Consider the following 13,844-nt stretch of genomic DNA (forward strand, 5'->3'; position numbering starts at 1 on the left):
TTGTTATGAAAATCTTCAAATATTCTGGAGAAAATATCATCCCTACTTCAGTCTGAACTTATGACTGTGTTGCATTTCTCTGTTGCTAATTTTTCTTTCATGTGATCAAGTAATATTGCATGAAATTGTATCTTATAGCATGCACAAGATTTCCAGGACACAGGGAACAAAAATGAGGAAGATGAGGTTGTTATTCCCGCAAATATTGCTGTATTTATAAATAATAATTCTGTAAAATATAAGTTAGCGTATTGAAACAGTAATTAATTCGAGCCCACTGAATTCACAGTGTTTCCTTAAGGAATTTAATCCCCTCCTAGTACCCAAGGTAATGGATTGTTTCCTCTCAGGATAGAACGAATCGTACACTGGTGTAGCGGTACTTCAAACCCCAGTGTTTCAGCGAACACAAAGTTCGGTAGCAAATCACACTTACAATTGCTTTGTTTGAAGTTAAAACAATGCAGAACGAAGGAGTAGAAACTCAGAAAATCGTATGAAAATGCTGAGAGGAAGCAGTGCAATGTATAGCCAAATATGTTGAGCGATTTTCAGTTTTCAGTTTGTGTGTTGAGTGTCTTTCTTCAACATCTGCTTCACATATATATAGCAGCAAAATGTTGAAGAAGACCAAACGTCCACCCTCCATTGTGGAGCAAGCATTAGCTTATTTGTGGAGCAAGCACATTCATGGTGGGAAGAGCATTAGGCGGCTGCCAAATGGTCAATACACGGATTGGAAAATATCCGTTATAAATGGTCAATCCGAAGCCGAAGCCGAGGCGACGACGACGACGGCGCGAGGCTTTCTTTCTTCTTAACTCTTTAAGAGCTACAAGAAGAGCAATTATATATATACCCACCAAAAATCTTTTCCTCTTCCAATATGGGACAATGTCTCATTGTCAAGAGGGGGAAACTTAAAATTTTACTCAAAATTTCATTTTCCCTCCATTTCCCATTCACCCTCATTTTAAGACTATTTCATCTTAAAAACAAAAAACTCAACAGAGGTGGCAGAACATGAAGATAAATATCATAGTTTTCGGGATATTATCAATGCTATGCAAAGTGACCTGATTGTATAAGCATCGATTACAGTGTCATAGAACTTAAACTCTTTTTTTAAAACCAAGAAATTCCCTGATGGTCAGCTAGCGCAAGGTTTGAAGCTCACATGGTTCTGGTTATAGGTTTGCGCTCTACCCTTCCCCACTTATAAGATGAACACTTAAAATTTGCATTCGGCGTTTAAATCAAACCATACTAGTTATCATGGTTAATAAGTTATACATTAGGAGGAGAATGTGTATTAATTGATTATGATGTAGTGATAGGAGTTATATGCAAAGACATGTATCATGTATTTATTGAATTGGTATAAATACCGCATACGAAAAATTTTTACAATGTGCATTGCATGCGTCTGATAAATAAGTGCTCCATAAGGGGAGGGTTTTAGACCCTACAGAAAAAAGGCGTCAACGTTCTTTTTGTTGTTTTACAACTTCTTTTGTCTTTTATAAAGAAACTAAAAGGAAATAAAAGTTTGGAAGGAAGTGAGAGGCAAAACCTTACCCTATTTTTTTCTTCTTCATGAAACCCTATTCCTACAAAGTGCGTTACCAGATATCAGAATCAGATTTTGTGAATATTATTCATAAATGTCACTCTAGGACTCGTCCTGTTGGAACAAAGTTCTCTCTACACGGCGGGGGAGTTTTTACACTTTTGAGCAAAAGGAGGAATATGGTAAAGTCTCTCTTCTTCAAACTGAGAGATCTGATGCACTCTATTACCTTGCTCCTCTATATCCTTAATTATTCGGATTGCGCTAATGGTTTATTTTACTTTTGGATACCAATATTTGTGCAACCTGCTGCAATTTAATTTCAATCCCGGTACAAGAGAAGTGAGATTTCTTCCCTACCTAAATGGAGTTTTCTCTGGGTGTAACTAACTATTCGTTAGGTTTTGAACCAGAAGAAAAGAAGTACAAAGTTCTTTTGCAAAGTTCTTTTGCAATCGCATGTTCAAAAGGAGCATAGAAGATACTGGCTAGGAGTAGACAAATCATGGTGAGAGACAAGCATTTCCTTATATTAAGTATATATATATATATATATATGCCCTGAGATTGCATTAGTGGAGTTATGTATCGGCTTGTTTACCATTATCATGAACTTGCTATAGCTGGATTTAATGTTAAATCTAAAAAAAATCAAAATTATTGCATTGTGGAACATCTCGTTACGTTCTCACTGGTTGCATGATAACAAGTTGATAGAGGTGAAGGGCAAAATAGCAATCACGAATTATAAAAAATGACAAAGTCCATATATATCCACTTGTGGATTTTAGAAGAATGAGAAAAAGGATGGAAAGAAGAATGGGAGTGTCATATATCATCCTTTTCTTCAAATAGGAACAACATACAATCTGGAATCATATCATTTTGCACGTCCCATGATGAAGAGATTATATTCATTGTGAAATTAGGATCATGTAATTTATGTTTATATTATGATATTAGAAGAAAGAGTTGGAGAAAATCAGAAAGGGGTTTCCTAATTCCAATTATACATTATAGGCGTTCATAGTTATGTAGATATAGATACTTTTTTAATGTGCAGTTTGGGGTTTGATTAGTCCAGACAAGTCTATATAGTAAAATTGGTTAGCCGCTGTAAATATTTTTACCAAGTAACCAAATGTGTTAAAAGAAATGTTGGTAAAAGAGTCCACTCATATAAGAGGTGCTCCTAAGACCCACTAGGATAAATTAGTAAATTACTGTTAACTAGTTGATCCTATATAAGTACAATATACGGTGTACAATTAAAATATACGAAAGACAATATATATCTATGTGATCTCTTCTCTTTTGCATACAAGCTTGGGTTAATTAGGATGTTGTTCAGGACATTGCTCCAATACATCGTAACAATCACCGTCAACTAATTAAGTTATTCTTAGAAATTATGTGCAATATAATTACTTTGATAGATCTAAGACTAATTATACCAATATATTTTCCCACCTTTCAGCTCTATCCTTAATTTACGTATAACCATCCAAGTGTTGAGGATGTTTAAAGCAACATATTTTATGTTAGCAATTTGACACATTCTACATTCAATATTAACCTTGCAAGCAGGTCACATGCCCATATATGCATTCATCTCCAATCATCTCAAACTCCTTAATTTCTTCTAAACTTTTTATCCCCTTCCTCTTCATCTGAAAAAGCTCGATCTTCCCGGCCTTTTTCCAAAAAATAACATCAACTCGAATATAAAGAATTCAACTACATCAAATATATTAGGTATTGAAACGATTTCGAGGTTCTCCATTATCAGAAAGCTTCAACTTTCTCACGTGTGTGCAAGCTTGCTAATAATTTCTGTAATCACTCTGTAATTTATTAAATCAGTTTATACTTCGCCGGAAAGAACCTAGTCGACTAATTCAAGAGACTACGGGCAAAGCCCGCTAATTGCTTCGGAGCATGCTATTGCATGAAGCGGAAAGGTACAACAGAATTTAAAGCCACACCAAATAGAGAAAAGGAGGATTAGATATTTCGTTGGGATTTGATGAACTAGCTGGTCGCTCCTCTAGTTAAAGTATCGGGCTCTTTTTTCGTTGCCTAGGTTACACTTTAATTGATTGCTTGACTAGAAAAGTTACCATTTCTCTTTGTCCATGTCAATGGAGAATGAGAATGAGAAAGAGAGCTCATCATTTAGGAGTATTACTAGACACAGAAGATCATCAAGTGTTTCATGTTTTTTCTCGAGCAACTATAATAGTACTTCAGATCATATTTCTCGTGACTCCTCATCAACATCTTCTACACATGAGGTGCCAAAATTAAAGAAATCTCCTAATCAATCGTGGATTCGTTCGAAAAATCATCATGATCATTTTCCAGATCAGATAAAAGGGAAATGTAAGAATATTATGAATCGATTTGGTCGACATCGTCGCCATTCCTCTGCAGATTTTAGCTACGATCAACTCAGTTATGCCAAGAATTTTGAGGACAATAATGAAACAAATTTTGATGATACTGAGGACTTTCCTCCGAGGAATTTTACAGCTAGATTGCCATCATCTCCTCCTAATTATTCCAAATTGAAAATTCCAACCAACGTAACAAAACATGAATGAGTACGTTATGTTGCCATTTTTATAAGGGCAATATATATATATATATATATATACACGCAAATGTCTACACCCGCAATCAGAGAGGGGTGTATGGGTTCAAGTAAATTTATTACTTTCGGCTCAATATGTCATAGCCACGAGTAAATTAGCGACAATGGCTGAGGTACATAGAAGAATTTAAAGAAGGCAATGGAACTCATCACGCTCGTCACGAGAAATCTATTTGGTTGAATAATGGTTAGAAATTAAAGGTGTTTTGTTACACAACAAATATCATGTGAAGTATGTTACTGTAATGATGACATGTATAAAATAATTAGATAAAAATTATATACTCTTATGATTTACTGTAAATCTAATTTCTTGATATTTTTTTCCATTCACTTTCACTTTTAAAACTCTCTTTGTTTCCTTCGATCTTCATGATTTGATTTTATCTATATCTATTTATATGAAGCTTCAAAATCTTATGCGCAAAATATCTGAATTTAAGATACATTTTTTTTTTTGGCAAATTCTTATAGTAAGGCTCTAGACCTCTTTAAATGTTGATTATACAATTTACGGTGTTAGAAGGGGTAGTACTTATATTGATCACAAAAAAATTACAACATCTTTAAATGTTGAATGGTCTTCTTATATAGTACTAAATGACACTCATAAGTTTATAGTTGTTTATTCTAACTCGTCAACATAGCAATGACCTTCTCTCAGTTAATTTATTAATCATACAACTAACTCCATTTAGCCTGAGGGTAAAATATAAATTTACCATAAGAAAAATCCTTACCAACCCTTTGTATATGCACATATTATCCTCTGTTTCTTTTTCGTCTATTACGAATTCACTTTCTATTGTTTTTGTCTCTAAACTTCAAACAAATCTTTCTCCCTCAATATAATGAACATTTCATTTTCGAAAGGTCCATCATTTAATTGAGGGTGAAATATTTGTACTTTAGATGTCACCAGTTCTTGAGTGACACGTCTAGGAGCTAAAAAGTGAGACAAAACTAACAAGAAAATTTTAATTTCCTGTCTCACTCAACTCATTCCCCATCGTTCTTCTTTATCATATGTAATTTCCATACATACTTTAGTTAACATGCATCTCCTTTATATATCCAACCATCTAATGTTAATATTTTTGCTTTGAAAAAGTCATATACATTTCTAAAGTAATGAGTTCTTCTTTAGTTGACCACTTTCTAATCCGATTTTAAAATCTTCCTATAACTGCCCTGACTTTAATCTAGCTAGATTTTGTGTCCAACAACTCCGCTTAAGCTGTTCAGAAATTTTACTAGGCTTTGGATAATATTTGATTGAATTCAAAATTTAGGAACTACTATGAAAAAGAGTATTTGAATATAGAATTTTATGTTTAGACGTTGAATTGCACTTAGAAAAATAAGTCGAATGTTTGTGATTAGAAACTATTATTACTTCTTTTGAAATTACTCTTCAAATGAATATTTTAAATATTAAAGTTAACTATTTATAATGGTGGAATGATGAAAAAAGAAGACGGATAGAGTGTATCATATTCAAACTTTTTTTTTAATAATAGTATGTATTAGCGCTGTATCACCAACGATTAATCCAAATTTGTGCAGAGTCTATTAAAAGGGAAACGCTCCTTATCAACTAGGAATTTCTTAATTCTTCGAGCTTGACCTCTGATTAAAGACGAAGAGATTCATCCATCCTAGTATACCCTTCGATGGATATCCTATTCAAGTGGGCAACATAAAACCTCTGTGTCTGTCCAATTTTTTCCATTTCTTCACCTAGGATTTATACCAGGAATATTTTGACCCAGCGACGTAATAAACTCAGAGTTTTCTATACAATGATAACTCAAAATTCTTACTTTTTCAAACGAACAAAGCAACACACTTTGATCAAGTCATTCGCTATTATATTAACTGAAATATTCTTTTTCTTGGTAGAAAATCTTACATCCTTTGAATTGAATTAAATGGATTTCTTCAGTAGTTCTGTTAATGTATTGGTATGGACGATCATCTCTCACTGTAAGAAACATTTCTGTTATATTTCTAATAAAACACATTGAAGAGCCATATAACCTGATAATCGTGGACCAACCTTTAATTTAGATATATATCTATACTATATTAAAAGCACGAAAGCCCTTAGCGAAATGTCGTTCGCCTTTTTTACCCTTTAAAAATAAATTTTACGCCAGACAAAATAGTCATTTAATTATTTTTCTAATATTTAGGAGTTGTAAATCAACTTGCATTTTATTTCCCTAATATATAGGAGTTCCAAATCAACTGCAATATTGCATATTAAATATTCCTTGTTTGAACTTCTGTGATGAGGCCTAACGTGTGAAATACGCATGAAAAACTAAACAAATTTTTTCCTTTTTTGAGAAAAGGAAAGCTTAAGGCTTATAATTGGTAAAAAAACAAAAGCTCAGACAATTAATATTCTTTAATTACAATTAGTGTAAAAATAGTTAAGTAAAATTATAATTATAAATAATATTTTATAACAATATATTTATATATGTTTTATTAGGATACTAAGCATGAAAACCTAACCAAAGCTAACGATATAACACTAGAGAAGTAAATGAATTTGAGTGGACTTCATTTTCTAATTTCTCATATTATTCAATGAGAATACAACCTACTTTTGAAATTCTAATTGCAATTAAGTTCTATCTTTCTAAATATTATTTTTGTATAATATTTGAAAAGTTCTGACCAATAATAAGACAAATTACTAAAAAGGTATTTACGAATTATAAAAGACAAAGAGAGAGAGAGAGAGAGAGAGAGAGAGAGAGAGAGAGAGAGAAAAAAAATGGTAGATAGTTCTATCAAAACAAAAATTCAAAAGTGAAATATTGGATTAGTTTTTGACTTCAACAATGCAAAATTTTTATTGGATAAAACTATAATTACAGTTAAATATTTAAACTATGAATGAGCTAATATATTGAAGAATTTAAATGAATAAAGAACAAACTATTTTTTAATGCTAAGAATAATAATTAAATCTTTGAATTACTAATTAGCAAAAGAATTCAATTTAATTATTTTTAATTTCATCATATAAGTAAATTAGTTTTCAGGTTAACAAAAATCTTAGAATATATAAATTATCTCCATAGAAAGAGCATTAGTGATGAAAAAATGAACCAAAATTAGTTGAAATTAGTATTAAGAATCAAATTAGTAAAAATACTAAAATAACGAGGATGAAATAATGGAAGACAAAATATATTATAAATAAGTTGTTATTATTATTGTTATTATTATTATTATTATTATTATTATTATTATTATTATTATTATTATTATTATTATTATTATTATTATTATTATTATTATTTATTCCAAAAAAGGCAACTCCTATAGTTTTTATATATTAAGTTAATAGTTGTAAAATATTAACTCAACATCAGTTATTTTTAGACTTCACATTGTCACTTATTATTATTTTTCTATGAGCTATAAACCAACCCCATCATTCCTAAAGACCAAAAGATTCAATTTTTAAATTATTTGATTTATCTTTGTTAATAAAAGTATTTTCTATTATTTGTTTATTTTCAATATTAGGCTATAGAAATAACAATAATTTTCATAAGATACTTCTATAGAATTCCTCAGAAATCACAATAAGGTATATGAGGACTTATATTGGCAAAATTTCTTCCTTACTGAGCTAATAAAATAGGATCATTCGTTATCATTTTCAAGAACTTGCATTTTTTATTTAATTTTAATTTTATAAGTCAAATATTATTTAATAATATTTATATTAATTTTTAAAATTATGTATTCAACGATCTGGGTACACGCGCAAAGCGTGTACCCTAAAACTAGTACTATATTAAAGGTACGAAGGCCCTTAATAAAATATTGTTTGCCTTTTTTACCCTTTAAAATAAATATTATATTGGTCAAAATTGTAATTTAAATTATTTTCCTAATATCTAGGACAATAAAATCAACTAAAAGTTTGATTATTATATCTTTACTTATGGAACTAAGTAATAAATCCTAATATTTAGGTTAAAATTAATTAAAACCTTACCACAACTTTTTAGATATTGAAAATAACGTGATGGATAGGTGGTGGAAGATATCTATTTTTTAACTTTTTTTCTTCTTACAATTAATATTCTTTTTGGTAAGTAAAAGAATTTTATTTGCAAGAGGCTTGCAATTCACTTGAAAACTTATCTACTTTTTTATTGAATTAGCTAAATTTTGGATAAATATTTTTTATAAACTTAAATTGTTTTTCTTAATTTTTAATTTATAACTCAAAATATATTTTTAATAATATTTAAGTGATATTCAAAATTTTGAGCTCATTAATTCTAAGTACAAATGTATTCTAAATGAATTATCATTCATTATTTTTTTCTTTTAAAATATTTATTCTAAATGAGTTGTCCTTCATTATTATTCTTTTTTGAATTTATTCCGACGAAGGACAACACCCTATATTCTTCATATTTTAAGTTATTTATCGCAAAATATTAACTCAACATTAGTCAAATTTTAAAATTTTACATTTTTATTATTAATATTTAGGAGGTACAAGGCCAATCTATTCATTATCAAATTAAAAGACCAAAATATTCAATCTAAGAATCGTGCAAAAATAAATTTTGTATTTTGTTTTAGTATTATCACAGAAATAACAATAATTTTCATAAGATATTTTCACATAAATCTTTCACAATAAGTCATTTGAAAACTTCAATTGGACATGATTCCATCATCTATTTTAGCTAGCCAAATACAAAAAAATCTATTATTTTCAAAAAAAAATCTTTAACTTTTATTTTATAATTTTATATAAATAACTAATAATATTTACATAATTTTCAAAAATATTTATATTCATTAATATGGGTACACGCGTAAAACGCGTACACTAAGACTAGTGACTTTAAAAGTCCCAAGCACCGTTTATCTGAAGTATTATTTGGTTGACCTGCTTATTATGCAAGGACTCACAATACAACAATTATTATTATTTCGAAAAATAACTAATATACGGGTGTCGGGACATGATGAGAACGACAAGCTAAGCTATAGCTGACTTCTGGTATGAAGAAGCGTCACGTATAAAAAAAATAGTATGTGTGTATTTATGCGGTAATTCCTTATTTTAAATTAAAGGTTCTTTTTTGTCCGTAGATGATTCTATTCGCGTATTCTTATTTCATGTTATATCGTAGATAGCAATGGTATATGGAGAGTATAGTTATATTGTTTAGCTGAACCCTATGTTTTTTAGACGAAGCATAAAAAGTATGCAAAAGTTTGTAAAATTTTATGTTGAGATTATTTGGTTATTATAAGGTGCTGCAGACGACCCCTATGATGGTTCGTAGTATCTATGTTTTTCCTAGGGTGCAAACAGCCTTGCATTCGGAATAAACAACAATGCAATATTCTTAAATTGCGCATTATTAGATTCTTCAAAGTAATAAGTAGCAAATCATCATATATTACATAAGTCAATGTTATTTGAGCAACAAACACGGATTATGGTGGGATGGATAGAATCATCCACTCTTAATCGAAGGTATGTGGTTTAAGCCTTGGGTATAAAAAAATCTATTAGAGAGTGCTTTCCCATTAAATGGGCCTTACACGATCACGAATTCGGATATAGTCAGGTTCCAATGCGGGTACCGAACACCGGGTGGGAAACCAAAAAAAAAAAAACATCCTACTATACAAACTTTTATTTTGCTAAAAAGTAATTCACTATTTTAAATTAAACCATATACTAATTTTACCTTTGTTTTTATAGGTTATATACAAAAAAAATATACAAATTTTATCAATACTCTTACGCCTATTAAATATCAATAGTTTCGGCCGCGGACTAAAAATATTTGTTCGCCCAAAAATAATGTTGCGCAGAAACCAAACATTCCATTAATGCTCATAATTGCATCTTCATCTAGCAAATCCATAAGCCATATTTTATGTTGGTGTGAATTGTGAAGGGTATGACCGGAATACGTTATCCCAAAAAGAATTATTAATTCCTTACTGAAATTATCTTCCATTTACATTGAATTGACGGAAAATATTTTATTTTAAAAGTATTTTTTAATCAAAAAGAGAGAACAATTCTCATAGTCCGTACTCCGCGTCACTTATTTTAAGCTACGCTGCAACAATATTATTGTCAACCTTAGATACTCAAATAATTATTCTCCAGCCTGCATATCCTCTGTACTATATATAATAGTACCGTATATTACTTATTTTGTACTCAATTAAATGCTAAAAGTTTATCCTACAAAACTTGTAAAATAAAATTGATATGAAGAGAATTTTCGTCACTTTCAATGGGACCTAGGAATTAGGATACTTACAGCCCTTAAAATAGAATTATTATATAGTGCTTTAAAAGGAGAACTCATCTTTGTTAGGTGCGTTTGATGTCGTTTTCTTTGATATCCTTGTGATTGGTCTATGAAAAGTTATACTCCATCTAAAGCGACACAATATTAGTATAAAGTTTTCATTTTTTTGCTTCTTATCCTCGCAAGTTTATGAATTTTACAGATCTTGTATTTATTACTTCTAAATATTTTCTACTTCTTCCTTCTCATATTATGTGTCGCGTTTCTTTTTTACACACCCCTTAAGAAATATTATTTAAAAAAGGGATTAGACTATTCTATTCTTATTTATGACATAAGATATAAACTCTCTTCATTAAATATTTATTCTATTTATGTGTTATCTCCATCTTCAAAAACAATTATTACTAAGGGTAAAAAAGAAAAAAAATAATCAGTTTTGTCTTGAACTTCTAAAATGACAAATAACTTGAGACAACTATTTTTAATAACCACGATTGTTAATATGAGACAGGGGAGTAGTAAGTACTTCCTCGGTACTTAGCTTTTTTCTTGGTTCAAAAAAGTGTCTACTTATCAAATCAAGAGAGAATTAACCTTTTTTTCTTCTTCGGATTTGCTCTTATTAAAGTGGGCATTTGGACATAAGAATTGTAAAATTCTAAAATAGGGGGAAAAAAAATTTCAAGTAAAAATGGTATTTGAAATTTAGAGTTGTGTTTGGACATGAATATAATTTTGGATTGTTTTTGAAGTTTTGTGAGTAATTTGAGTGAAAATTTTGACATACAGTTTTTTGGAGTTTTTCAAATTACCGAAAATTTTCAAAATGCATCTTCAAATGAAAATTGGAAATTTTATGAAGAAATGCTAATTTCGAAAAAAGTGAATTTTTTTTTAGAAAAAGGAAAAAATTTCTTATGTCCAAACGAAGTGTTAAGTGACCAAATCTCAATATATTTAATTAGGGACAGTTTAGTCAAATTACCTGTTTTTATTTAGGAGTTAGTAGTATTTTCTCAAGAGGCATATTCCTAATACAAATGGCTAAGTGGAGGGAATATTTTGTTTTGCATTTACGTCCACTAAATTATAATATATTAAATGAGGTCAAATGTACTTTCATTTCTTTTTTCGAAAATAACTACTTCCTCTCCATTCACTTTTACTTGACACGTTTTAACTTTTCATGCCCCTTAAGAAATAATAAATGAAGTGTATAATTTATCATGATACCCATATTAATTGATGTATATTTTATTGGATTTGAGAAAATGATTTGAAATGAGTAATAAATACGGTGGGTATAAGAGGAAAAAAAATTATCTTCTCTTAGTATGCGTAAAGTGACAAATAAAAATAAAAATTTAATTTTAGTATATATATCAAATAAAAGTCAACGGAGGAACTATCATAAATAAGTGCATGTTACACACTTTAAACTTTAAAAGCGACCTAATCTTCTTGTCTAACGTCTGTGCCACATCTAATACCAAAATTTTCAAGTTTCGAGAAAATACTATCATAAATTTTTCTTCTTACAAAGTGTTATATATCCGTTTTGGTATTCAAATAATTTGGATTTCACGCTGAAAATTTCCACTTTAGAGCTAAACATCATGTACTAAAATGTCACTTTTTTCTCGACACACAAATTCAGAACTTCTAATTAAAAATAAAAAGTACTTACCATACCCGTTACAACCTTTAAGAGGTCGTTTTGGTATGATTAATAAGAATAGTGCTTAATAAAATGTATTAATAATGTTGGTATTAGTTATGTTGGGATTAATTATGCTATTATCAGTATTTTAAAAGGTATTTTTGGGGCGAGCTTGGGGCGAGGCGCACCAAAAATGCCCCGAGGTGATGGTGTGGGGCGAAAGTCTCAAGAGGCGTATGCCCAACAATTCGGGGCGTACGCCCGGCGTTTGAGGTGCATTTTTGTAGTGAGGCATAAGCTCAAAGATTTTTTCAAATTAAAATAAAATTTGTTGAATAAGTCCTTCATATAATACCCAAATTCTCAAAAGTCAGCTTGTAATTACTCAAAAAAATTAAAAATGAACTGAAATGTATTAAATTTAAAAGTCAAGATCTTATTTATTTATTGAAGCCCTAATTTATGGTCTTTCCCAATTCTTTATTTTATCCGCTAGTCTGCTAATATCTCCCAAAAGTAACAAATATTTTTTTTTTACAAAAACGAATAGTGAAATTATTTTTTTCTTGCAAATACAAAGAGAACTCCAATTTCCATTATATCAGTAAGTTCAAAATTCAAATTGCAGATTAGTCATTCTTTTTGTTCCTCTATGTAAAAAACTTTATTCTTTTCAACTCAAGTTAATTGTGCTTGTAAGTAACGTATAATGAATTGTTTTGACTAGTTTTTGTGGGGATGGAGCACATCTATATATATTTTTCACATATTTATAGTTTTCTTCAATTTTTATGCAATTTTACCTATTTATAAATATTTATTGTAATTATATTATTTTATAAAATATTAAAAAAAACTAAATACTCATGGGGCTTACGCCTCGCTGAGGTATATGTAAAACGCCTCGCCTTACGCCCACACCTTTTAAAATACTGGTCAAAACTAGTTTATTATAGACAACTTTACTAAATACAGTTCTTCAAAATTTTTGATTGAAAATATTACATAAATTTTTTAAAAAATTAGTTGTTTATAAAAATACCCTCTATATTCTTTAACTTTGTACGCTATTTTTATTGAAATTGTTTTATTACTTTGACAGTGGTTGAAGATCCATAATAACACCCTTTATTTTGCCATAAAAAATGGAAAGAATGAATACATATAAATTTTCAAAAAGAGGCTAAACCTAAATTTCATCATCAAACATATTGAGTTTGAAGGCACCGTTTTTTCTCAATTATTTGCTAAGTTGAACTTAGCAGAAACTTAGGTAGCATTCAAAAATAGTTGGCATACTCTGAATCACTGATTTTTGACTGGCTACTATTTTTTATCCTCATCATAAGCATTTGAGAGAAGAGAGAGCAGCGATGTTTCAATAAAATATGACGAAAAGTATTTGGAATAGGTTTTGAGGGACGATTACATCTTTAATCATGTTTATGCAAGTATTAAAAATTATTTCATTGACATAGGATAATATCAAAGAGCATGTATAACTAATACAAGTAGTATTAGTTGTACAAAGATTAAAAAATTATATCACACAAAGTATTAATAATGAATAAAACTAATATTACTTATATTATTTTTTCTAATACCTCCCACCAAACGACCCTTTAG

This window comes from Nicotiana tabacum, chromosome 9 (genome assembly GCF_000715075.1).
Source record: "Nicotiana tabacum cultivar K326 chromosome 9, ASM71507v2, whole genome shotgun sequence".
NCBI classification, from domain to species: Eukaryota; Viridiplantae; Streptophyta; class Magnoliopsida; order Solanales; family Solanaceae; genus Nicotiana; species Nicotiana tabacum.